Genomic DNA, 25,595 nt, shown 5'->3' with positions numbered 1-25,595 from the left:
TTAAAAAATTTTATTTGTTCAGTGTTCCAAGATTCATTGTTTATGCACCCACCCAGTGCTCCATGCAATGCGTGCCCTCCTCAATACCCACCACCAGGCTCACCTAACCCTCTCGCCCCTCCCCTCCAAAACCCTTAGCTTGTTTCTCAAGAGTCCACGTTTCACATGGTTCGTCTCCCCTTCTGATTTCCTCCAATTCTCTTTTCCTTTTCTTCTCCTAATGCCCTCCATGTTATTCCTTATGCTCCACAACTACGTGAAGCCGTATGATAATTGACTCTCTCTGCTTGACTTATTTCACTCAGCATAATCTCCTCCAGTCCCATCCATGTTGATACAAAAGTTTGGTATTCATCCTTTCTGATGGAGGCATAATACTCCATTGTATACATGGATCATATCTCCATCTCCTCCTCCTCCTCCTTTCTTCTTCTTCTTCTTCTTCTTCTTTTTTAAGATTTTATTTATTTGACAGAGAGAGCGAGATCACAACTAAGCAGAGAGAGAGGAGGAAGGCTTTCTGCTGAGCAGAGAGCCTGATGTAGGGCTTGATTCCAGGATCCTGAGATCATGACCTGAGCCGAAAGCAGAGGTTTAACCCACTCAGCCACCCAGATGCCCCTGGACTATATCTTCTTTACCATTCGTCTGTTGAAGGGCATCTTGGCTCTTTCCACAGTTTGGCGATTGTGGCCATTGCTGCTATGAACACTGTGGTACATACAGCCCTTCTTTTCACTACATTTGTATCTTTGGGGTAAATACCCAGTAGTGCAATTGCAGGGTCATAGAGTAGCTCTATTTTTAATTTCTTAAGGAATCTCCACACTTTTTCCAAAGTGGCCAACCAACTTGCATTCCCACCAAGAGTGTGAGAGGGTTCCCCTTTCTCCACATCCTCCCCAACACTTGTTGTTTACTCTCTTGTTGATTTTGACCTAGTGACTGGTGTAAGGTAGTATCTCAATGTGATTTTAATTTGAATCTCCCTGATGGCTAATGATGATTGCCACTACTTAACAGCCCACGGGAGAAGAATGAGGCACCAACAAGTCAGCTGTAAAAGAGAGGGAGCAGGGGACAACAGCTGGAAGGACCATCTCCCCGAACAACTCCTCAGTCCTGTATTTATTAGATACAAGATAACAACCAACAAAGGAGAAGAACACTATACATTAGTCAAAGGTCTGGTAAGTAAATAAGAAGGAATGTGTGTCATACCTTGATCACAAGTCCTATAGGTAAACAAGAAGAGTAAGCTGTGTCTGGTCAAGCAGCATGGAATTTGTTCAGCAAGCGTATTTAGATTACCTTAGCAGCAGGCTTTCTCTGAGGCAGGGGAGACAACGAAAAGGGGAAGCTGGCAGTGTTCCATCCTGAGCGGCCGGGTGTTCCCAGCTGCTGGGCTTCAGTGACATAGATCGTCCTCTCCCACAGAGGCCTGCTGCTAGTATAGGTTTTTCTCAAGGTCACCTTTAAGCATGACCAGTACAACTTCTCATTAGTTAAAGTTGTATTTTTTTTTTAAGATTTTATTTATCTATCTGACAGAGAGAGATCACAAGTAAGCAGAGACGCAGGCAGAGAGAGGAAGGGAAGCAGGTTCCCCACCGAGCAGAGAGCCTGATACGGGACTCGATCCCAGGACCCTGAGATCCCAACCCAAGCCAAAGGCAGCAGCCTAACCCACTGAGCCACCCAGACACCCATATGTCTGATAGCCATTTGTATGTCTTCTTTGAAGAAGTGTCTGTTCCTGTCTTCTGCCCATTTTTTGACGTGATAATCTGGAAAAACATATTGTTTTTGGCTGTTGTTAAGAGATTCGAAGTTGTGCCATTTCTTTGGATTAGATGAGAATAAATATTTTTTGTAGTTTGAGCAGTTAAAGGTAATTATGTAGAGAGAGATACAGGCTCAGATTAGCTCACATTTCTACATGACTTTCCTGACTCCTGTCTTCAGGAAATCACCAAATCACGTGGCTTTGGATACACTGTTGTTAGTTCTTTTGAAATCAAACAACACTCATGTTAATGTATCTATAAACATTTGGAAATAGAAATACTTCATTCCACATGTGGTTATGAACCATATGGACTACATGTAGGCTGAGAATATAATACATGAAGGTCTCTATTTCTTCCTCCTACTTTGTAAAATGGTGAGGAATTCAATGGGATCACAAGAAACATGAAATGAAAGCTTAAAGAACTTTCATTCATTCATTTAGCAAGGAGTTTTTCCTTTTCTACCAAAAGTTTTTAAAATCTGCACAAAAGTCTATAGCCATCTTTAGCTGCAACACCTCTAGTGTTAGAGGTATGGATTCCTACAAAAGCACTCAGAGTAAGCAAGGCATGCAAAATGATGACCGAGGTGGCAAGACTAGACATAAAGAGCCTGAGACCATCCAACGTGACCTTGAGGAAACAACTCTCTGTTTAGTGTCCTCAGCAAATGAAGGATGGGCTGATAACTTGAGAGCCTCCTTCTCACTCCACGACTCAATGAATGACAACAGAAATCACTGTCCATAGTTATCCCAGAACAACAGGGGAGGCTGGTGCTCTGGGTCCTCCCAGGGGCATGAACTTTTCTAAAATTCTCTCTTGCTTTTAGCTGCTTTGAATGTATAGCATTTATCACTGTATAATATTTGAGTGCTTTGAAAGTTGCTAGGCAACTATTTATTTATTAAAAGACTGTATCTCTTCAGAATGTCAAACACAATCCATGGTTAAGCTTCTAAGTTCAAGTTTCCACTTTGAACTTCTTTTAGAGACAAATGGGGGAAATCAAGAAGCAGATAGAAGGAAAACAACACATGATTAAAAATTAGCCAAGGCAAGCCTGCACAGATATTTATCCATCTCTTGAATTTTATGCAGTTAAGTTACCTTTAGGAAATTATGGTAAATCTGCTGTCTTCAAGACCAGGGAATGCTTGGTCCTTCACAAGTTTTTAACATGTTCCCTTGATGCTTTCATCATCAATATCCAGAACCATAAAGTCAGTGAGATATGGGAACACAACAGAACAAAATAACATCTAACACGTATTTCTGACTTTTGCCAGGTACTTTCCTAAGCTTTTTACATGTATTAACCCATTTAATCTTCACAGCAATTCTCAGGTAAGTACTGTTACTATTCTTGCTTCATGGATGAGGAGATCAAGGCACAGAGAGGGTAAGTGACAGGGCTGGGATTCAAACTGATATAGTCCACTTTTGTGGCTTATGCTTTGTGTCCACAATAATCTAGCCATCTCCTAACTGGACTATTGATTTGTTGTATTCACAGTGATGGGCACCAGAAGCTAGTAACCAAGAGTTTTCATTCAGCATTTAGTCCAAGCACTGGTGGGCCGGAGGCAGGCAGGGCCACATTTATCCCTTAGGCACCCGAGGCCAGGGCCTAAGGCCCACAATACTTTAAGGGGCCCAAGAAAAGTTTTAAATTTCTTTCCAAATCAGAAGAAAAAAAAAGAATACTAATCTAGCCTGGTTCCTATTTGTCTTTATACTGGCATAGCCATAGCTGATGTATTTTTCAATGTGCCTGGGAATATCCTACGGTGGGGCCTGGACAAGGGGTAGAGTTGAGGTAGATGCGCTGTGGCCAAAGCTGCTGCTCAGAAACCCTCTGGAGGCTCCTTGTGTGGGCCCTTCCTCTCCTGTGCAGGCTGGTGCCCAGGTAAGTTGTTGCAGAGCCTACCTTTAGCAGAGTTGCTCTATTCACGCTCAGACCTTCAGATTCTCTTGAAGCACTGCCCTTCACTCCTGCCTTTGTGACCAGGTGGCTGCGGGCTCTACCCTCACTTCTCCCATGCGCTGAACTGAGACACGTGTCCTGACGTGTTTCACTGCTGGCCTGTGGGTGTGTTTGGTCTGGTCTGTACAGTGTTGTATCGAGCCAGAGTTAGTGGTCAATGTCAAAAAGTTGGGGGAGGGGACTTCACATAAAGATGTGGCTTCTTGGCTTCTTTGGAAAGGTTGGGAGGCTTGGTAGCAGCGGCCCACACTGCACAGCTCTGCGCAGCTGGGGTTCACTGCAGGTGTTTGCTTCAGTCCCCTCTTAGCCCTGCCAGGCCCGGTAAACCAGGAAATTTCAACCTTTGCCCTCAGAGATACGTGACAGCTTCAAGTATTAGCTTTCCTCAAAAGTCCTACAGGTTCACAGAGAAGGAAGAAAGCTGTGCAAATTAGCCAATAATAAAGGGATTCCAGGCTTTAGCTGGTGGGAAGACTGGGAGGGTCCTGGAGCCTCTGCCTCCCATGTCAGGTAAGGCCTCTACCTACTGTCACTATGAGCCAGTCTCCTCCCCAACCTTCCCATGGATGGTGTAACCACAAAGGCAGGCTCTCCAGGAATAAAGGGAAGAGGAAAGGCAAAGTTAATGATTTGCCACCCAACCCCTCCCATCTACCTACACACCCACCCTTCCCTTCCAGTGCCTCATCTTGCTGAAATCAGGTGAAATATGATTTGAGTACAGAATTCTTGCATCTCTTATTTTTAACTTAATTATGATTATTATGAGTTTGCAAGATAGGACTTCAAAGACCCTGGCTAACTTCAAAGACCACACATAAAATATTGTCCAGGCAGTTCAGTTCCGTTGGGCAATGCTCGGCAAGGCCATCAGGCACTCAAAGGTGAAATGATTTCTACTTGAGTTTCTTGTTGGAAACCTTGCTACTTAACAATGAGATTTTAGAGGCACCTGGGTGGCTCTGTGGGTTAAGCCTCTGCCTCTGGCTCAGCTCATGATCTCAGGGTAAGATTTTATTTATGAATTTGAGAGAGAGCGAAGGTGAGAGAGATCACCTAGGGAGAGGGAGAAGGAGACTTTCCACTGAGCAGGGAGCCTGATGCAGGACTCGATTGCACCACTGTGGGATCATGATCTGAGCCAAAGGCAGTCGCTTAACCGACAGAACCATCCAGGCACCCCTAAACTTTGCCTAAGTTTTTATTTGCCACGTTAACTTTCTGTGTGGGAAAAAATATTGCCGTTGTCCAGCCTTTCACATTGGTATTGAGGACTGAAGGAATTATCTTCTCACTGTTATAAAGCTCTTCAGCCCTGTTAGCATTATCTACTAGAAGTCCAGATAGGTGTGTACAGTTTTTAGATTTGGTTCAGTCACATTGATAGCATTTCCCTAGAGAATTTATAGTTACATATACTCAGTGCTTAACATAAATATGGGAGCTATCTGATTACTTACCTAGTTGCTGAATATAGGGGATGAAAAAAATAAAATTTTTGTGATCATGCTGCGAAGCTCCCCTTCCTTCATATTATGAGGAAGATGACCTTGCCTTGAATGGCCCCTTTTGGCAGCAGAAAAAGGATGGCTTCATTGATACAATTTGATCATTTTGTTTTTCTTACCCATTTCAGGGCCCCCAAACCCATAACTTTTTCTTTGCTAGTATTTATTGTCCATATATAAAATATGGCATATATATATATATATATATATATGGCATTCAAATGATGTAAAGAATGTAGAAGACATGGTTCACACCCTCAATGAACTTAGACTAATGTGGAGGGGGGCTAGGACTAGAGAATAAAGTTATGGGCCTTATATATTGCTGAATAGTAAGTGGTAAGTTGGAGATATATTTATGACTTAGTGTGCCAGCTGTTCAAGAGAGGAGGAGATCTTTTTTGGGATGGGTTACTCAGAATAGGCTAAAGTGGTCATAGGCTGGGCTTCAAGGCTTGAGAGTGAAGACCAAGGGTATATGGCATGATGAGTGGTGGTCACTAGAGTTGAGAAGATGGGAACAGAGAGATACAGGAAGATGAAGCTCAGGGCAGACTGAGGCAGGAATGGAGGTGGGGTGTGTTAAGGAGCTGCTGCTTTATCCTATAGGTAACGTTAAGCTATTTTTATGCAAGGGAGGAAGAGACAGGATGAAAGCAAAGCTCTAGGAAGACTAATCTAGAAGCTTAGAGTAAAGTGATTAGAGCAATAGAAGCTGCTGCAGGAGTTTGGAAGGCCAGTTAGCATGCTCTTCAGTAATCCAGGCATAAAGTGAATGGAGCCTGAATTTGGGTGAGAGATCAGAGAGAAGCAGCAGGAGGGTGATTTCAGAGAATCACCCTTTAGAAAAGATAACCAAATACAGGAAAGGGTGGGAGGAGCAAAAGACACCTGTAGTTCCCAAAGAGCCATTTCTGCCCATTGTCCTACCTGCTCACTTTCTCCAGCCACACACATGTCCTTGCTGTTCCCTGAACAAGGCCAGCAAAATCCCACATAAGGCCTTTCCATTGCCAGTTTCTCCAACCCGAACCTTCTCCTCCAGGTTATCTACCTGCTTGCTCCCTCACTTTCAGTCCCTATCTTGCCGCTCCACACATTTATTTTACCTTTGTAGTTTAGAAAATTGGAATTTTCAGCCAATACATAAAACATGACAATATTACTCTCCCTCAAAGTTCCTGTAGGTTCACAGAGATTCCTAAAATGTACCTGTGTTAGAAAGGCCTTCTCTGACTACTCCGTTCCTCCCTTTCTCCTTACTCTATTTAATTTTTCTTACTATGTTTCCTCATCTAATAATATGTTATGTGTTTAGCCATTTATTTGGTTATTTTCTATTTGTTTGCTTGTTTGTTAGTAAAATGTGAGGGCAGATAGACAAGGACTATCCCTCATTTTTACCTCTGCCCTTCACACAGTGCCTGGCCTGTAGTTAAGTTCTCAATAAAGATTTGTTAATTAAATCAATGAACTAGAAATCTAGTTCATAAAAGAGGGTTATTTGAGGAGATGAAGAAAAGGAAGATGATGTGTTAGCTTTAAGCATGGATCAGCTTAGTAGGAAAAACACTTTAGATGGTGATTGGTGGGATTTCATGGCTCGGGACCCAGCTTGGCACTCTGTAGGTTTACTTTCTTTCTAAGGATCAGAGCCACATTTTCCTGCAGAGTGCCTCTGTCTGGGTAGCTATCTCGGTGTTTTCCACCTCACTGTAGGAATCCAGTTTCCCTCCACGTGACTAACTTCTTCCCCTGGAAGAGAGGGGGTAGAGAACAGCTTTGGAATAGGGGGATTTACTCAGAAGGTGTTGAGTCTCCAGGAGGACATCCTAGAAACCGTATTTTGTCCCTTGTGTGCCCATCAAATAAATGTCTGATGCTTCCTAGAAACTCGAAATCTGTTTATTGGGATGATCTACTACAAACTTTTTGAAATATATTTGATGTAACCCATAATAATCCAAATGAGACCCAAAACAAAACAAGGCACACCTGTAGCTCATTTGTTTCTACTGTTTCAATTGCTCCAATTCCCACTTTTGCCAGGAGCAGATTAGGATCACCTGCCAAACTGACTTATGATTTAATGAAGCATCTCATGTACATTCATTTGGTTCTCCAAAATAATCCCGTGAAGAAAACACACTTCTCCTTTTCAAATGCAGTTCAGTCTTTTCTTAATACAAAACACTTTCGAACATTACTACTGACTCTATTGAAATGGATGAACACATTATAAAGCACTTTATCTTTATTGCTGCTGAAAGTGATCCATACAGAGCATGATTGCCAGCTGCGCATCCCAGGCACATGATTTCATTACTGGGCCCGTATGGAGCCATCAGTCCCATAGATGGTCCTCTCTGCTTGACAGACCAGCCATGGAATTCTAAACTTGACTTAATCTCAAGTGCCATCTTCAGGTCACCAGAGATCACCCCAGCCTGAATCCAGTAGATGCTACCAGAAACCTGGGGTGCCTGGACTGTTCTTAGAGTCTGCTCAAGAAGCCTGTCACGCTTTTGATAACCCAAAGTCACAGCTTCTGATCAAAGGGTCCCTCTTGGATGAAGCTGACCTACGTGTCCGTGGACTGTCCATAAACATTCTTAACAGGTGGCAACCCTAATTTTAATTCTCTAGCCATGTTCATGTCCAGAGTGAGGGCCAGCCACCATTCAGAAGTGGGGTGGTAAGGAGCTTAATACTGTTCTGGCGTTTGTGTGTGGGCTGGGGGTGATCCAGTTTCTCTGGGTATCTTTAAATATCACTTAACCTCCCAACCAGAGATTAGTCTCAACTGGGAGGAGTGTGGGTGGTTAAAAAAATTCTCTTGTCAGCACGAAAATATACATCAGCTTCACAACTGGCTATGAATTTCTGTGGAATCCCAGGAATTTAGAGGTAACCATGTCCAGATCTCTCACTTCACAGATGAGGGATGAGAACTCCCATTTATCAAGACCTCTTGAGTACCTAGTGCAGTTTCAGTTGGCTGAGGAGGAAACTGATGATACCTTTGTCTGAGCACACACACAGAACATCGCAGTCCGGAAGGAAAAGAGTTTTGATTAAAGAACAGAGGATGAAAAGAGGAGCAGCCACCGGGCAGGACAGAGGTGACTGGGTTTGCTGGAAGGTGGAGGGAGGGTGACAGAAAGAGGGAGGTTGCCTAGGATACAGCAAACACATTTCTGTACCTCAGCGGAAGATACTGGAAGTACAATGCCTGAGCCAATTCCAGGGCTGCCTTTGCCACAATACTCCAGGTTGCTAATGTCTACTTTCAAGGTAAGTTTGCTTGATTGGAAGCTGTAGAAGTGTGTTCCAGAAGGCTACAAGGAGTGAAAATGTTTTATTATTATCATTAATTATTACTATAATGATGATAATAGTCACCACATCTCAAAAGATACGTTCTAACAACTGCCATGGGCATAATGTATCTTATATAAATTAATTTTTACAGCAACCTTGGAGGCTGGTATTCTTGTCCTTATTTTAGAGATGACATTTTTTGGCCAGGTTGTCACAGCAAATGGCAGATCTGGGATTTGAATCCAGGTTGTCTGGCTCCAAATTTATGTGATGGAATTTCAAACGTGTAATCTCTACTCAAAACAAATAGATTCAATGTCCTCATCCCCCCATTTTTATGCTAAGTCAGTGCGGAGTCCAGTAGCACTGAGCATAACAGCTTTGGAAGAAACCACTAGCAATGAGATAAGCTGTCCCTTCGCTTATTCTGAATTCATGGACTCAAATACCTTCTTTGTGCTTGTCAGCCTTTCAAATTCCTGGTATACTCACCCTTGATTCCAGATGTCCAGCTACAATTTTTAAGCTCTAATTAAATAGGATCCCTTCTCCTTATTGTATCCTTCAGACAGAGTCCTATCACACAAAACACAACAAAAACACTTCTCTTTGATCTAATTTTGGCATTCTTGCTCTTATTAGTTAAAAACTAGTCCTCTTTAAAATAGGATACAGAGTGCCTTTAAAAGTCCACCAAGAAGAAACATCGAGTTGGGCAATACTGGGGTAAAGAAACAAATTTTGGGAATTGGCAAAAAGAGGAGGAAAGAGGAATGCCAAAAAACTTGGCAGGCAGGTTTTACCTGTGTGAGGGCATGTGCTCATCTGAAATCCGGGAAATCCTCCAGATTCATTCCTGTGACTTATGTGACAATGAGCATTCTTCGAAAGAGGAGTAAGCCATATAACTTCGGCAGGAATTCCTCGTCAGAGAGAGCCTGTGAGGAAAGAGAGCAGGCTGCTTTTGGGATTTGTGGATGCACTGGGCAAAAAGAGCTGGCTGTGAGTGGAGGTGTGCGGGGACAGGGATCTTTGGGCCACAGAGGGGAGAGGAAGCACAGAGGAAACATCCAGGACTTTATCAACGTTGTTGTGCTGCCAAGGGCTGCCTTGGAGGCCAGTTCACTGTAGCTCCAGGTTTGCCAAATTTCGAGAGACGAGAGCTCACTCCTCCTCTTCCTTTCACTTAGCAAATTAAGGAAATGCAAGTCACTACCATGGCCCCTAGGAAAGGTCCAGCTGTCCTTCAAGGGCAGATCCTCTCAGCCCTGGAGGATCATGACTCTGCACTTCTCACGGAACAGGTCGTGTGTTTGCTTATGTGTATCTATTTATTTATATATCTTCTTTATCACTCCTCATTTCCTGGAGAAAACCCGGCTGTCTTGGTATGTAACTGGAAAGTATATGAGGGGGAGAATGTGGCTGTTGATAGTCATCTACGACCTAGAACATATTACTAAGTTCATTTGGATTTTTGTTTCTTTGTGCATAGTGAATCTCATAGGTAAATACAGAAATAGAATACCTTTCATTGAGCAACGTCACATCACCCTTGTATCTAGATGGAAGTCTTTCTTTCACCTCATGGCTCATTCTCTCGTCTCTCGTTATGAACAACCTTTTCTAACAGGACTTTCAAAGAATCACAGAATGTTACAGCCAAAAGGGAGATAATGAATGAAAAAAAGAACTTTTCCACTATGAAGTTCCATTCAAACACAAAAGTCCTTACAAATGCTTACGTTGGGGAAAGAGATATCCAAATCCCCATGTTGCATTTGGAGTCTGTTTTCTGTTTGTTCTGTTCTCAGTAGGGAGAACAGCTCATTACTGTCCTGGGCAAGAGCCTTTTATATACTTGAAAACCACTGCTGGCGAACCCTGTAACCCTCTCGCCTCTGAGCGGAATTACCTTGGTTCCTTTCACCTTCCCTGATCTTTATTTCTCAGACCTCTCACCTCTTCGGTGGCTTTCTGTGAATCAACTCCAGTTTCTCACTCTCCTGCATTAACTGCAGACCTGAGAAAGGGTCTGCCCGGGTTCGCGTGGCCAGGGAGATGGGAACGGAGGCGGGCAGGGCCAGCCGAATTTGTTAGTGGACAACCACCATGGAAAATGGGGGGAGCAGTAGGCAGTCTTTACGTAAGTTAGAAATCAGACTTTCCCCTGCCATGTCGTCTTCATTTCAGAGTTCTCCAAACAATGGCACATACAGACATCAGGGAAGCATTTCTTTGCTATTGGCCCAGTTCTTCCACCGGCATCCAGAACACTGCCTTGTTAAATGTTTTGTCCTCATAGGCTAGACATACATTTTAACTAGTTACTGGCAACTTCAAATGAAGAGTTCTCACCTACATATGACCTAGATTTTCAGCTTCTTTCAAATTCTGAAGTGAGGGGGATATGAGGCTTCTATGTCAGGCCTGGGATCGTGTGTTAGAGCTGAGTGGCAGTGGTCCCAGATAAGTGGGGGAACTGCCTCCTATCTGGCCTGTTGTTATGGATGGAATTGTGTCTCCCTAAATTCCTATTTTGAAGCTCTAACCCCAATGTGACTACATTCAGAGACAGGGCCGTTAAGAAAGCAGTTAGGATGGGCACCTGGGTGGCTCAGTAGGTTAAGTGTCTGCTTTCAGCTCAGGTCATACATGATCCCAGAGTCCTGGAATCAAGCCCCAGGTCGGGCTCTCTGCTCAGCAGGGAGTCTGCTTCTGCTTCTCCCTCACCATCTCTCCTCTTTCTCAAATAAATAAAATCTTTTTTAAAAAAGCAAGCAAGCAAGCAAGCAAGCAGTTAGGACCCATGTCCTTAGCGGAAGGGACACCAGAGCTCTCTCTCTCTCTCTCACTCTCACCATGTGTCTACAGAAGAAAAGGAAAGACACCAACACAGGGAGAAGGCGGCAGATATCCGTAAACCCAAAGAGAGCTCGCACTGGAAACCAGTCCTGTTGGGAACTCCATCTTGGACTCCCAGCCCCTAGAACTGTAAGAAAGGAAGTTTCTGTTGATTAAGTCCTCCATCTGTGGTGTTCTGTTACAGAAGCCCAAGGAGACTGATACTCGCATGTATTTCCCTTTGTGCCTAGCTTCTGCCGGCATTTGAAGTTGAGATCCCCGCTCTCTGTGAGAAAATATCCAGTTCTGATATTTTGTCTACGGGTAGAGAAAGTTAAGATGGAGAGATAATGTGTAAGACAGTACATAACCCAAGAGATGTACAAACTGATACCAAGGACAGAATTGTCAATGGCTGGGATGGAGGGGGAGAATAGAGAAGTCTCCACTGTGGGGAGACAGCACGTCAGAAGGCTTTTGAGAGATTAGGGGGATTTCAGCAAATGGTGACGGCACAGAGTTAGCAGCACAGGGGAGCAGCCATGAGAGTGGAGGATATATCACTAGATTTGACTACAGCTCAGGGTCCACTGCAGGTGGGGGAGGTGTGGTAGGAAATAAGGCCAGAAAAGGAGGGGAGAGTGAGATCATGAGCCCTGAAAGCCATGCCAGAGGGTTTGGTTCAACTTTGGAATGAATGAGGTGTACCTGAGGGAATGGAGGAAGGAACTGAGTGGATGAAAGGCATGGTTTAATTAATTAATTCAGAAAATATTTATTGGAAACATCCAAAGTGCCAGGTACTGTAAATGTAGTTGTGGACAAGACAGAACTAAGTCTCTACCCTCAGGGAGCTGACAGAAATAAGCAATGAGATATATAACATAATGTCATAATGCTGTAAGAAAAATAAAGCAGTGTAAGGAGAAGTAAGAGGTAGAGTGTAACATGGGAGGTAGTTGCTTTGGAGCCCATGGTCAGGGAAAGCATGATATTTGGGCAAAACCCTGAATGAGGTGACTTGAATCATGTGGGTATTGAAGAATATAATTCTAGACAGAGAGAACAGTAAGTACAAAGGCCCTTAGGCAGCAGCACAGTTATGTTCCTGGAAAAACATATAGGCCAATCTGGCTGGAGTAAGCAATGAGAAGAATAATGGGTTAAGGCTGTAGGAATCAAGCATCAGCTCTTTTTCTAGGAAGGAAACTCCAGTGCAGTGTGATGGATAGATAGAGGATGAGCACTGGAGCAGGGAGACCCCTAGGAGCCCATAGGAATGAAGAGGACCTACACCAGGGTGGGACAATTGAGTTGGAACTGTAGAGTCATACATAGTCTAGGAGGAGGGCATCTTTTGGACCAGCACACAAATGAAATCCCCAAACAGGGTTGGCCTCGGGAAAGACCGGGCTTTTGGGACAGGATGAGATAGGGTATCTTCCTCCCAATCTCTGGATCAATCGTGTACAATGATAGGTATCAGAGGAGGAGGAGAACCAAAAGTTCTGTATCTGTAACTGTTCCAAAGAAGCGTGAAGACAGAGATAGGGTTCATCTGTTTCCACAGCTCAGAAGCCTAGGCATTCTCCACGGGGCATCAGGGAGTATGTGGCTGTTTTTCTCCTATAAAGTACAACACTATCATTAACACTATAGACTTCCGGCAAACGTGGTTTGGCCTAGCCCTAGAATGAAATGACTTGTTTTAATACAGGAAGGAAAATAAAAAGAGTTGAAAGGCAATACAGAGGGAGGGGTTGAGGCAGGCCAGAATGTGGGTTGGCCGGCATAGCGGTAGTTTCTCTTTGGCTTTTTTTTTTGATCTTTTCCTTCCTTCCTTCCTTCCTTCCTTCCTTCCTTCCTTCCTTTATTTATTTATTTATTTATTTATTTATTTATTTAGCTTTTGTGAGGAGAAGGTAAATAGTCCTCTGAGAACCATATAAAGCTCTGCTTCCGGATTGCAGTGGCCAGGGAGCGTGGTCATCACCTTTGGCATTCTTCTCTAATTTTTTACCCTTGGTGTTTTTCCTTTTCCTTGCTTGGCTGGGAGAATTATGAGCTCCTTAGGAAAGAATGCTGTACTTTCTCTGTTGGCCCTGCTGTGGGGCAAACGTTCAAAAAATGTTAACTGTAAATATCTGTGGTAAGAGCGCCCTCCTCTGGTATACCCTATTTGTCTTCAGCTGCCATTTCCCTGACAATACTGCGTTTTAGGCTTAATTATCTTTTTCACAAAATTGGCAGAGGAAAAAAGCAAAAGGTGTTATTGGGGATAAATCAATTTCAACCAATGTTTCTAGAACTTTCTTCCACAGTCCTAATCCTTAATTGACCATGGTCTATGAATCATCTGACCCAATTCTTCTTTGGAATTTATACTTAGCCTTTTATTAATTTGGAAAAAAGGTAAAAATGGCAGCAAATCAAAGCATTGAAGAGGTGTTGATACAATTCATTTGATTGCTTTTCTGCCTCTGTTCCTTTTATTTACTGAGGGACAAGCATTCTCCAAGGACCTTCGGGATCCTAAATGAGTAAGATACCGTCCTTGCCTTTGCTGAGTTTGGTGGTGGGAAAGATGGATGAATAAACACAAAATTACAATATAATTTGGCCACCAGATGGCCAAAAACTGAGGTGTGAAGAATAAAGTGAGTGGTCACAGGGGGATATGAATTAATTTCTTTGATTATTCAAACCCAAAGGTGAAAAAAAATGAATGAAAAAAAATGAACTTATTTCTCCTGACAATCACATTTCTCTGTGAACTAGACCTCAAAATTCTATAAACAAATCATGAGAGGCTTAATATATTTTCTATGTTACTAATCTCACAAAGAGATTCTGGATCTGGAAGGAATATATCCATACATGCTCAGTCTTTTCTTAACTATTTCTTCTATGTTCAACAAAAAAATTTTCCTTTTATAACTTGAACATTTGGAGAGACTCTACATCTCTAGCTTCAACAAATTACATATTGCTTTTAATTGCAGAATACCAGTGTACAATGAAAAAGGTTGCATGTGGGTTTTTATAGGAAGCATAGTTTCGATAGAAACTCTTTTCCTCCATATAAACGGTGAGTTATATTTACTGAGACCCTTCAAAATTCATTCTTTACAGAGGAGAGGCTTGCCCCCTTCCTGATCTTCTGTGACATTTATCTATTGGTTCTAACCCACGATCTTATATATATGGAGCTCTCAATGTTACCAAGGTCCCAATGACCTTTACCCTTTTCTTTTGTTTTATTTGGAAAATGTATTAATTTACTTTTCTTAGTTTTTTCTATGCCCCAAATCTTCTGCACAAGAAAAGCTTTAATTAAAACTGGGAGAAAGAGTTGGATGATGGGTAGAAAGAAAGAGAATATATTGGTGAATTACATTAGTCCTCCATATCTATCTCTTGGCTATGAAAGCAAATGAAATGTAATAGTGATATGATGATAATGGTGACAGGAAAATCATTACGGTGATATGAAACATAATGGTGATATTTTGGGCTATACTTCTCACCAGGCATGGATGGAGTCATTTGTTATTTTATTTCTATTTATTTTGCTATTTAAAATATTTATTTGTAACCACTTCAGATTCTTTTTTGTATTTGCATAACCTTGGTCATCTTTTTCATTTCTTTCTCAATATTGGCTGTAACTTTCAGTTGTGTACTAAAGAAAATGTTTCTATCCCTTAAAGGTGAACTGATGATCTTCCTTTCTCATAGGAAAGTGAACTCTAGGACTCTTGTTTTGGGTCCCTTCGCTTCTGTCGCTCATCCGGCACTCTGCCCAAAAATATCTTCTAAACTCAAGAATCCCTAAGAGGCTCTTAGAGAAGTTGCCACAATGTCTTTAGGTGATACCTTGAGAAACACTGATTTCTGGCATCATCTTGGGGATTTAAAATAAAAACCTCAAGTGGCCTTGGAGGAATACAGAAGCTCTATGGACCTTTGAACCTGCTTGGTCCTCAGCCTGTCTCGCTGATCCACTATGGCTGGAGGCACAAGGGCTGGGCATATACATGCATGGTGGGCAACCGAGACTTTTAGTTCTGTTTACCTTTTTTTTTTTTTGTGGGTGCAGAGGTGCTAAGTCAAAAATAGAAGTGAAACACAATACTCAGAATGGCAGTGAGAAATAAACAGAGGTGAGGGAAGCAAGACAGAGGGACAGGGTGAAGGGCACTTGAGCTCCATTGGCTCTATCCCTCATGGGCTGTGTGTCCTGGAGTCAGCAATGGATGTGCTCGGGGCCACATCTTCCCTACTCGAAAGTGATCAGTGCTCCTTATAGGAGGTTCAGAGAGGATGAGGAAGAAGACAGGGGTTGAAATACATGGGGCTTAGGATTCTCATCCCTGTTTCAATATGAGCAGTTCTGTTTTATTCTATTTTATGTATTTGGTTTTATCATAATATCTTATGTGAAGAAAGCAAAAGGTATTTTTTGAAGATTTTATTTATTTATTTGAGAGAGAGAGAGTGAGCATGAGCAGGCATGAGCAGGGTGGAGGGGCCAAGGGAGAGGAAAAAGCAGACTCTATGCTGAGGGGGAGCCCTATGTGAGGCTCCATCCCAGCACCCTGAGATCATGACCTGAGCCCAAGGCAGCTACTGAACCGAAAGAACTGCCCAGGTGCCCCAAGAAAGCAAAAGATCTTCAATCCACCAAAAAGCCCGAGGCTGCCAAAGGCCACCACAGAAAGCTTAGGCATCAAGCCAGTCCAAAGGCAGCTAAACAGAAGGGTATCCTGGTGGCAGCCTTTAATTTCAGGACGAAGCCACACCTGTGCCTATACGGTCTTCCAGGGTTTTCAGTTATGTGAGTCAATAAATTCCACTCTGCTTTTGGTTTAAGCCATTTAGAGTTGAGTTTTTTGGGGCACCTGAGTGGCTCAGTGGGTTAAAGCCTCTGCCTTCTGCTCAGGTCATGATCCCAGGGTCCTGGGATCCAGCCCCGCATCGGACTCTCTGCTCAGCAGGGAGCCTGCTACCCCCACCCCCACTATCTCTCTCTGCCTGCCTCTCTGCCTACTTGTGATCTCTGTCAAATAAGTAAATAAAATCCTAAAAAAAAAAAAGAATTGAGTTTTTCTGTCACTTGCAACCAGAAGAATCTAATTGGATCAGACAGTGTTTAAAAGAGAGTCAACAAATGTTTATTGAAATGTCATAGAGTATGAAATCATAATTGCTCGAGATACAACTCAAAGAACTACTTCTGTCAGCAAAAACCTTAACTTTAATACACTGTCCTCTGTGTATGGAAACCAGTCTTGATTTACTATCAATAGGACATCTCCTTTGACTGTTTACTTAACTAGTGATAAAAAAAACTCTTACTCAGGAAGCAATTAAGTGGATAGTTTGGTCTCTCTAACATGTTTAGATCAACTGAACTCACGTGGAGGTAGATAAATCTACCAAATGTGAAACCAATAAAAGCAGGTAATTGCAAAATTACAAAGCACATTGAAGGAACAGGGCTAAAATCACTCTCCCACACTGCTTTGTGAGAGTATACATTGTACAACTTTTAAGGGTAATTTGACAATATTACCAAAAGCCTTAGAACTGTGGTCCCACTTAAATTTGGTGATCACCCTTGTGGAAATTTATCCTAAGGAACTAACTGTGGATATACACAAAATCTTAGATACAGAGAGATGTCCATTACTGCACTGATTACAAAAGCATGCACACACACACACATACACACAGGCTTAAATGCATGGAGGAAATCATTCTAGTGTGGAGCAGTATGGGACTAGCTAGCTATGTATGGCTTATCTGCACAATGGAACCCCATTAATCTCATTTAAAATAACACAGGAATACTGTCACAAAGTACTCTTGCTGATATATTATTAGGTAAAATAGATTTTCAAACAGTATGTAGAGTATACTCCTATATTTGTAAAAAAAATCTGTGTAGATATATAATGGATATTAATTTGGCCAAAGAAATTACATAGTCCTGTGTTCAGTAAAGTAAAAAATGGCTCTGCTAGTGGCTGGATCATGATGTTGCCAAGTGGAAGTTAACAATGTTTAAGAATATAAACAATACTGTACTAGGCCATTCTGACCATGTTTGGAACAAGATAAAGAAAAAGCCACTCTACAACCTAAAATATCTTTTCTAACACTGATGACTGCTACTTTCTTTTTAAACTGATGACGACTCTCCCCCACTTGAGTTTTTTCCTTTTAAGGTGAAAATTAAGATAGTTATCACCAAATTCCCTTTCTTTTTGACAGAACCCAGTCCAGATTTGATCCCCGTTGCCCTAATGTCTCCTTAAACATATCCAGAAAGAGCCCAAATGCCCTAAAAAACCCTCTCAATTCCCTTTTTGGGGTCTCCAGCCAAAGGGCTTTAACCATGCTAAAGGAGATAAACTGGGCCCCACTCACTCACCAGAACAGGCTGGAAATTCCATCTCAGCTGAGTTTTACATGGTATACAGCAAAGAGAGGGGCTACAACTGTTCAGGTCTCTGTGGCAGCCATCGAGGTGCTTATTGCCCTTTTTCTAAGATATCAGCTTCATTTCTTCCACCAAGCTGGGTACAAAGATCTTACATTGTAGGATAAGGCCAAAATCTGGGGTTCAGTCCCCCTTCTGAGAAGCCAAGTCACTACTTGAAGGCTGTCTGGGGTGCAGTGGGACATAGGTCTTCCCCTTTTGAAGAACCCACTACCACTGGCCTCCTCCCTAATGAGCCTCCTGTCCCAGTTCAGACCTCCTCCACTCAGCACCAGCCTCCTTCCTGAAGGGGTAAGCCTTTGCCTTCTAGTGCCAGCTAGCTTCCATTTCCAGCTCTGCAACTGAAATGTATCAAGTGCTGGGTTCGAAATAAAGGAGGCTAAAAGAAGCACCCCTTGTTCTTTTCTAGTACTGAGTTCAGCACACATCAATCTGTGAATAATCCTGGCACACATTCTAGGAAAGGTTCGGAATATATATATCCTCAATGGTCAAAAGTAAGTGTCTCATCTTTGCATTATGGACGTTTAAAAATGTTTATGTAGATTACCTTTTCCTTCATTTTTTTTCCATTTTATTTTATTTCTTTTCAGTGTTCCAAAATTCATTGTTTTACCTTTTCTTTCTAATTTTTCTTCTATGAACATCTGTTTTCACAGTAAAAAAACAAAAATACGTCATTTAACTAATGAAAGGGTAAAACAAGAAGGAAGAAAAGGGCCTGCTGCTGTGAAGGTACAAGAGTATCAGTCCAGCACAAGAACAAGACAGCCCTGGAGGTTGGTATTCCCCGGCATTCTGGAGTCAAGGCATCAACCTTTTGGCTCTGAATTGTACTTGTGGGAATACTTTAAGTGGCTTTTTAGTCCTCTGTTTATCAGCAAATACAAGGTAGCCCTATGGAGGTGGTAGAGGGTATTGGGAGTTCCCAACTGGGGAGAATGGCTTTTAGAGGGGAAATGTAATGATGGGTTCTACCCCTGGTTTTATATTAGAATGACTGATCCCTGGCCCCTACTTCCAGTGATTTGGTTGGTTATGGATTAAAGGGAAGAGAGGATGGATAAAGAATGGGACCATACAAACTCCCCTATTCGTAATTGTCCTCAGGGCCCTCTTTGTAAGAAAAAGTGGGACTAGAGATTCTTTCCATCAGCGTTTTCTCAGGTAGGGTAGGTGTACCCCATTGGTACACAAACTATGCATAGTGCTGCAGGAAAAAACATTTTAAAATAATTTTTAATGATGCATATTTATTATATTGTGCACTATACATCAAAGTCATGATTTTATGGTCATGTTAAAAGTTAAAAAAAAAAGGAAAATCATTTATGCAAAAATGCAAGCCAATAGCTACAGACAGATTAGTCGTAGAGTAGGTGGTTCATGGATATAGCCAAAATCAAGATAGTGTGCACGTCTTTAGACTGGGAAATACTGACAAAAGTTGCTTTCCTAGATTTTTCTGAATGTTGTGAGCTTTGGGCAGTGATTCAGAGCAGTGCATCCTAACATTGGACTGAAAATATGTGAGGCTGGCTGAGAGTTTTGGAAAAACTCTTCTACCGGAAGATTTTAGTTCAGGAGTTCTGGGATGGGGCCCAGGACTGTGTGTTTTCCTGAAGGTTACCTGATGGTGCTGGGTGAAGCCACTAGGGAACCTTGAAGAAGGGAGCAATACCTCTTTGGGCCTGGAAGAGCAGTAGTTCTTCAAGAGAACTGAAGTTATTTTAAGTATTGACTGTCATCAGCATGGCTTTGTAAACTTTTAATTTTTAAACTGTGCCTCTGGGTCTCAGCGTTGAGAGCGTATGTGAAAATTAAAATACACACAAGTGAGCACACTATACCCCTGCCAAAAACACATTTTAATCTGATTTAACCAATTAAACAAACAGGAGTGAATTATGCCATTAGGCTCAACGGGGCTTCTAGAGCAAACCAACTGCATGGTGCAGACCAGGCATGGGAGTCATAAAGTGTGTGCTTTAAGTGGAAAGGAGACCCTGGAGTGGGAGCTGTTCCATGGCAAATTGATGTTTACTCAGTGAGTTTCAGAGGAATCATTGTGAGGCGCCTGGGATGGAGGTGCTGGGTGGGAGCACTCTGGGATGGAAACCCTGCACAGGGGCCCGTGGGTGTCCCATGAGAAGGCGACCGAGAGGAGTGCAGAAGAGAAAGGTTAAAAACTGGAGAGCTGCAATCAGGCCAGGAGGGGATGAAGGACTAAGAGAAAGCAGAGAGCACTGGAAGGGCACAGAGATGTCACTGAAGGGCTGGTAAAGTCCTCCTCCGGAAAAGCTGCAAATAGTTGTGGAGCTCTGGGGAGAGGCAAACTATGATCCCAGAGGCCATTTAGGAAGTAGAATGAATTCTTATATGAAATCATTAAATGCAAATACACCTTGGGCGCCTGGGTGGCTCAGTGCATTAAGTGTCTGACTCTTGAATGATTTTGGCTCAGGTTCTGATTAGGGTTGTGAGATCAAACCTCACATCAGCTCTGTGCTCAGTGGGGTGTCTGTTTGGGATTCTCTTTCTCCCTCTGCCCCATCTTCCTGTTTACATGCACGTGATCTCTAAATTAAAAACAAACAAACAAACAAAAACTTAAAGAGCAAATACACATCTATGTCATTACAGCAAGTGAATATCTTGGATATCTTGTAGCAGTCTTAAGTACAATGGCTCTGTTTTATGGTTCAACTGGTGTTAGGTCATGTGTTCTGATTTTAGGGTGAGAAAAAATGAGAAGAGGGATAGAAGCCCAAGATGACATCCAGATGGCCCTGCTCCAGTTTTAGTTGGGAAGTATGAATTGCAGAAGCTCATAGATTGCATGCGAGAGTGGATTCCTGGACCCCAAGCCAAGGGCCAATTGCCAGAGGCCAGGTCACTCAGCAGGGTTTCCAGAGGTAGTAGCTCGGGTTTTTTGTTTTGTTTTGTTTTTTGTTTTTTTTTTTTTTTTTTTTTTTACCTGCTCACAGGTGCCTAGTCAAATTCAAATTGTTCTCATTGTGTAGTGGAAAATTTTCATACCATGCTAAAAAAACCTTGGGACAAAGATTTTTTTTTTTTTTACTGTCGCCTTTACCAGTTTCTTCATTCATACTTTTAAAAACTAGTTCAAGGCTTTTAGTCCCCTTTTGCCGTATTTCTTACAGAGCCTGATGTTACAGGATTTGGGGTGCAATTTTCAAAGACATTGGCGTTAGGACCCCTTGGAGATACTGTGGAATAACTTTATAAACTAAATTAATTCGACTCTTCCGGATGGGGTAGGGTGGGGAGGAGATAGAAAACAGAGCTTAGCAAAGTTTTTCCACTAGGTGTCACTCTTGACCCAATTAAACACGCTGGCGGTGTTTCTAAATAGGAGTGTATCTGTAAAACATTTATTTCCTTGGTTACGTAAATATGAATAACAAAATGTCCCCACCTGTGTGTTCTGAAGTCCTTCCCTGAAGATCATAAAAGACAACCACACATCTGCTCTCTGGAGGATTAATTCCTATCACTGCCACTTCTGTTGTAATACCTCTTTGGCGTGGTGCAGGCTGGCCGCGAGAGTCGGAAACTCAGTTCACCGACTGTTCTATGTCACAGGACCCAGCCCCTTCGGGGACCACACTGGAATCTCCTCTGATTAGAGCTACTGCCACATTTCCCGCTTGCTGCTCCCAGAAGTGCTGTCTGCGGCTCTCCCCACCAGAGGCACCTTCACCTCCGCACCTGTCCTCCACCTCTCCACGCGCTCCCGCCAGCCGCTTCCACCTTCCTGGGTGAGCTGGACTCCGGAAGGGCAAAGCGAAGTTCAGCGACTCTCAACCCCGGGAGTTCGGCTCTTCACCGCGCCCACACTGGGGCAGTGCTGCCAAAATCGCTGTGGTAATACTGAATTTCGGAATACAGAATTATTTCGATTGGCTATGAGTATTGGCCAAATTTGATTCATTTCTCATTTGCACTGCCTTCAGAGATAGAAATGGACGTACAATTTAGAGTTTACATAGAAGCAACGATCTGATTCAGAGAAGACTGTCTGGGGTACTAATTAAAAATATATTTTATTCTTATTAAAAATTTTTATTCTTCAAAATATAAGATCACCTTCAGAGAAGAAATGATGCACTAATAACTAATATTTATATAACACTTTCTGGTTCAGGAAGTTGTCTCAAATCCATCACCTGGTGGTAGTTTCTGCATAACCTTGGGAAACAGGTATTATTACTACTGTGTATCTGATTGGGCCTACAGTTGTGACGTCCTATGCTTGTCAAACTGGAATTTTAATCTAGACCAACTGATGCCAAAAGCTATGAAGTACCTACCTTATACCATGTTCTTAACCAAGGTGTACATCAAAATGTCCTGGTGATTTCAATGTACTCCCAGACACATGCTGGACATTCTTTCAGAATTCCCCGATATTGGGTTCATTCACTAACAAAACACAAAGTAGGCATATAATATTACATCAGGTAAAGAGGATATTTTGGAAAGAAAAACAAAGCTCACCGGGGAAGTAGAAAGTAACAGGGGTATTAATTTAGGAAGAGTCCATTGGGGAAGGCCAAATTTTCTGAGGTGGGGACATCTGAACTCAGGTCTGAATGAAGTGGGGCAGTGAAGTTTACAGATGTAGGTGAGAAGGATGTTCTAGCAGAGGGAATAGCAGGTTCAAAGGCCCTGAAGCAGGAGTGTGCTTGACATGTGGATCAAGAGGAAGGTGACCAGTGTGGCTAGGGTGGAGTTAATGAGGGGAGAGTGCTAGGAGATGCATTGGGAGACAGCGTGTAGCCAGATGCTAGGCCTTCAACTGGTACTGCATGACTTAAAAACAGGTGCATGGGGTGCCTGGGTAGCTCAGTGGGTTAAGCCACTGCCTTCGGCTCAGGTCATGATCTCAGGGTCCTGGGATCGAGTCCCACATCGGGCTCTCTGCTCAGCAGGGAGCCTGCTTCCTCCTCTCTCTCTCTGCCTGTCTCTCTTCCTACCTGTGATCTCTCTCTGTCAAGTAAATAAATAAAATCTTTCAAAAAAAAATAATTTAAAAACAGGTGCAAGCACAAGTTTTCAATCCTCTAATGGTCTTTTCTTCTTTTACCTTGCCAAGCAATGAAAAGGAAAAACAAGGAAGGTAAAAGCAGAGCTAAAATACAGCCCTGATGAGCTGCCACTATTGCAATCACCATGAAGCTTCAATTCAGGGTTGTTAGAGAGACCAAGAAGACTGAAAACGGTTAGTGGTGAATGAGTAGCTGCTAATTTGATAATCACCGTGAATCCGAGTGAAACAGATTTGTTCGCCTCACTGTCTACAATTTACTTTTATTTGTGATTGAATTGTAATTTCCATTTAAAATCATTATAAGGAAACAATACTTTCCCATCACGCTCACTTAAGTGCCATCCTAGAGTTTTTAGTTTTGCTTTAACATTAAATCTGGTCATGCTGTCTCTCATTCCCACAATCACGGCTTTCTCTTAAGTAGATGCTGTTCTTTTCCTTGTTGTGTTTATCACATGGCGGCAAACTACACATGCCTGGAGAAACAAGGATCACGTCTCGCTTCTAAGTACAGATTGATTATTTTGAAATTTTCTCTCAAGTGTGTTAAATATCTCCCATAATTTTGGAAGGAAAATATTTTGTGGATATCATTTAAAAAATACATTTATTAAAGCAGGACTAGAATGCCATATCCACACAGTTTAAATCTATGATAAATATAGTTGCAATAGATACTACTAATATTAATTTATTTTCCCCATGCCCAGATTTATTATTTTAACTACCATCTGGAAAAGAAAATGGTATGCTGTGATTAGTCACTTGCTTAAGCCAGCTGGCAAAGTCGGATGAGAGGGGAGTGCTAGGTGAGAGATGCAGGTAATTTTGCCTGGTATAGCACTCATGAGCCCGGATTCCGAATGGCTGGCACACACAACACAGGTGAAGAGTAACTTCAGAAAACATGCAACTTTGATGACTTCGGAACATGGCAGTAATGAAGCAGTAAGTGAAAGTGGATGCAAAATGTGATCCTCTATCTATCTACATATGCAGTCCATAACATCTAAAATGATCTTGTCACAATATTGCCAGTGGTATTATTTTAGAGGAATGTGGTTTCTGAGTGATTTTATTTGAGATTTGTTGCATATCCATACTTTATAAGATAAACACATACTTATGTAACAAAGAAAAACATGTGCAATAAAGAACAAACAAATTAGAGAACAAACAGCACTGAAAGATTTTTTTTTTTTTTTTTTGAAGTGGTGTTTGTTGCATGGTGTGAAGATCACATCTTGGTTTCCTCTCAGCCTCACTGGTTTTTTTTTATAACTCACTAATGAGTTATTGATTCCTACTTAATATTTTTTTTAAGATTTTATTTATTTATTCGATAGAGAGAGATCACAAGTAGGCAGAGAGGCAGGCAGAGAGAGAGAGAGAGAAAGAGAGAGGGGCAGGCTCCCTGCTGAGCAGAGAGCCTGACGCGGGGCTCGATCCCAGGGCTCTGGGATCAAGACCAGACCGGAAGGCAGAGGCTTAAACCCACTGAGCCACCCAGGTGCCCCGATTCCTAGTTATTTTAACTTTGTGTTCCACAATAGAAGACCACAGCTCAATGCCTCTGTAAATTTTTTTTTTTTTTTTTTTTTTTTTTGTTATAGTCACTCCGACTCTATACTGCAGAGGAAGGGATGATTTTGCTATGTGACTGTCAACCATCTTCTGGAGTCAGGCCTCAGGGAGGAGTTCTGGATTCCAGACCGTACTCGCCACTATATCCCTTCTGTCCACTAGAGGTCAGCAGATGACAAGACTCATGGGCTATTAAGGTTAACTTCTGTGTTGACAGATCTCTGGGAGACAAGTGAGAAATGGTCCAGGCGTAGCTGGCTGAGTGTCACAGTGACTCTGTCATTCAGAAAGCCGTATAGTTTATTTGTACTGGTGCAAATTAACAACAGAATGTTTCCCTCTCCTCTGAACTATGGAGATGCAGAAAACTAACTTCTGCTCCATTGTTAGGTATTTCCAAAGATGCCAAGAAACAAATCTACATACTTAGGAAAAGGATTTGCACCAAATAAAGTTTCTTTTTTCTTTAAGACTTGCACACTATAGACTATATACTATACACTATATATTGTACACTATACACTATATATTGTTGGAGGTTCTGGTTAACTAAATTTGAGGCAGGGCTGATCTAAAGTTGAGGTATGAACAAAGGTGAACTGTTCTTGCCCTTAAGGTATATAGAATACAAAAGCCAGGGAATATGGTGCAGAAACTCCATACAGTTAAGAGGGTTTAAAGGAATGGTGATGAGTAAAATAATATTAGAGATATGTGTTTGACTCTGAGTCAGGATTTGAAGAAAGTAATGCCTACAGATTAGAGTGCAAACGGGTTGAAAACGGGTGCCTACCAAATCCAGGCTGTGGGAGGTACTTTGAACAACTTAATACTTTAAATTTCTGAAAATCTGAATTTTATTTAGGTGGGCCATGCACTTCTTAGTTCGCTCTACTTCCCACCATTCCCTTCATTGTGCACCTAGCACTTCATGTATTTATGTCCCTAATCTTCCTGGCCCTCAAAGACATTTGTTGTTGCA

The 25,595-nt window shown here is 42.2% G+C and overlaps 2 long non-coding RNA genes across 2 annotated transcripts; one reads left to right on the top strand and one right to left on the bottom strand.

Annotated features, from left to right (window-relative positions):
• Positions 1–8,503: 8,503 nt before the first annotated feature.
• Positions 8,504–21,565, bottom strand: LOC309840094. The gene is made up of 4 exons (XR_014298563.1): positions 21,395–21,565; positions 9,410–9,544; positions 9,099–9,182; positions 8,504–8,623 (listed from the first exon to the last, which is right to left on the bottom strand). It is a non-coding gene; the product is annotated as an uncharacterized lncRNA (long non-coding RNA).
• LOC309840089 lies at positions 8,506–21,888 on the top strand. The gene is made up of 4 exons (XR_014298562.1): positions 8,506–8,579; positions 18,615–18,734; positions 20,692–20,847; positions 21,562–21,888. It is a non-coding gene; the product is annotated as an uncharacterized lncRNA (long non-coding RNA).
• The last annotated feature ends 3,707 nt before the right edge of the window (positions 21,889–25,595 follow it).

The sequence above is a fragment of the Mustela nivalis genome, assembly GCF_964662115.1.
Source record: "Mustela nivalis genome assembly, chromosome: 1".
NCBI lineage: Eukaryota > Metazoa > Chordata > Mammalia > Carnivora > Mustelidae > Mustela > Mustela nivalis.
This window is presented reverse-complemented; position numbering and strand designations above follow the sequence as displayed.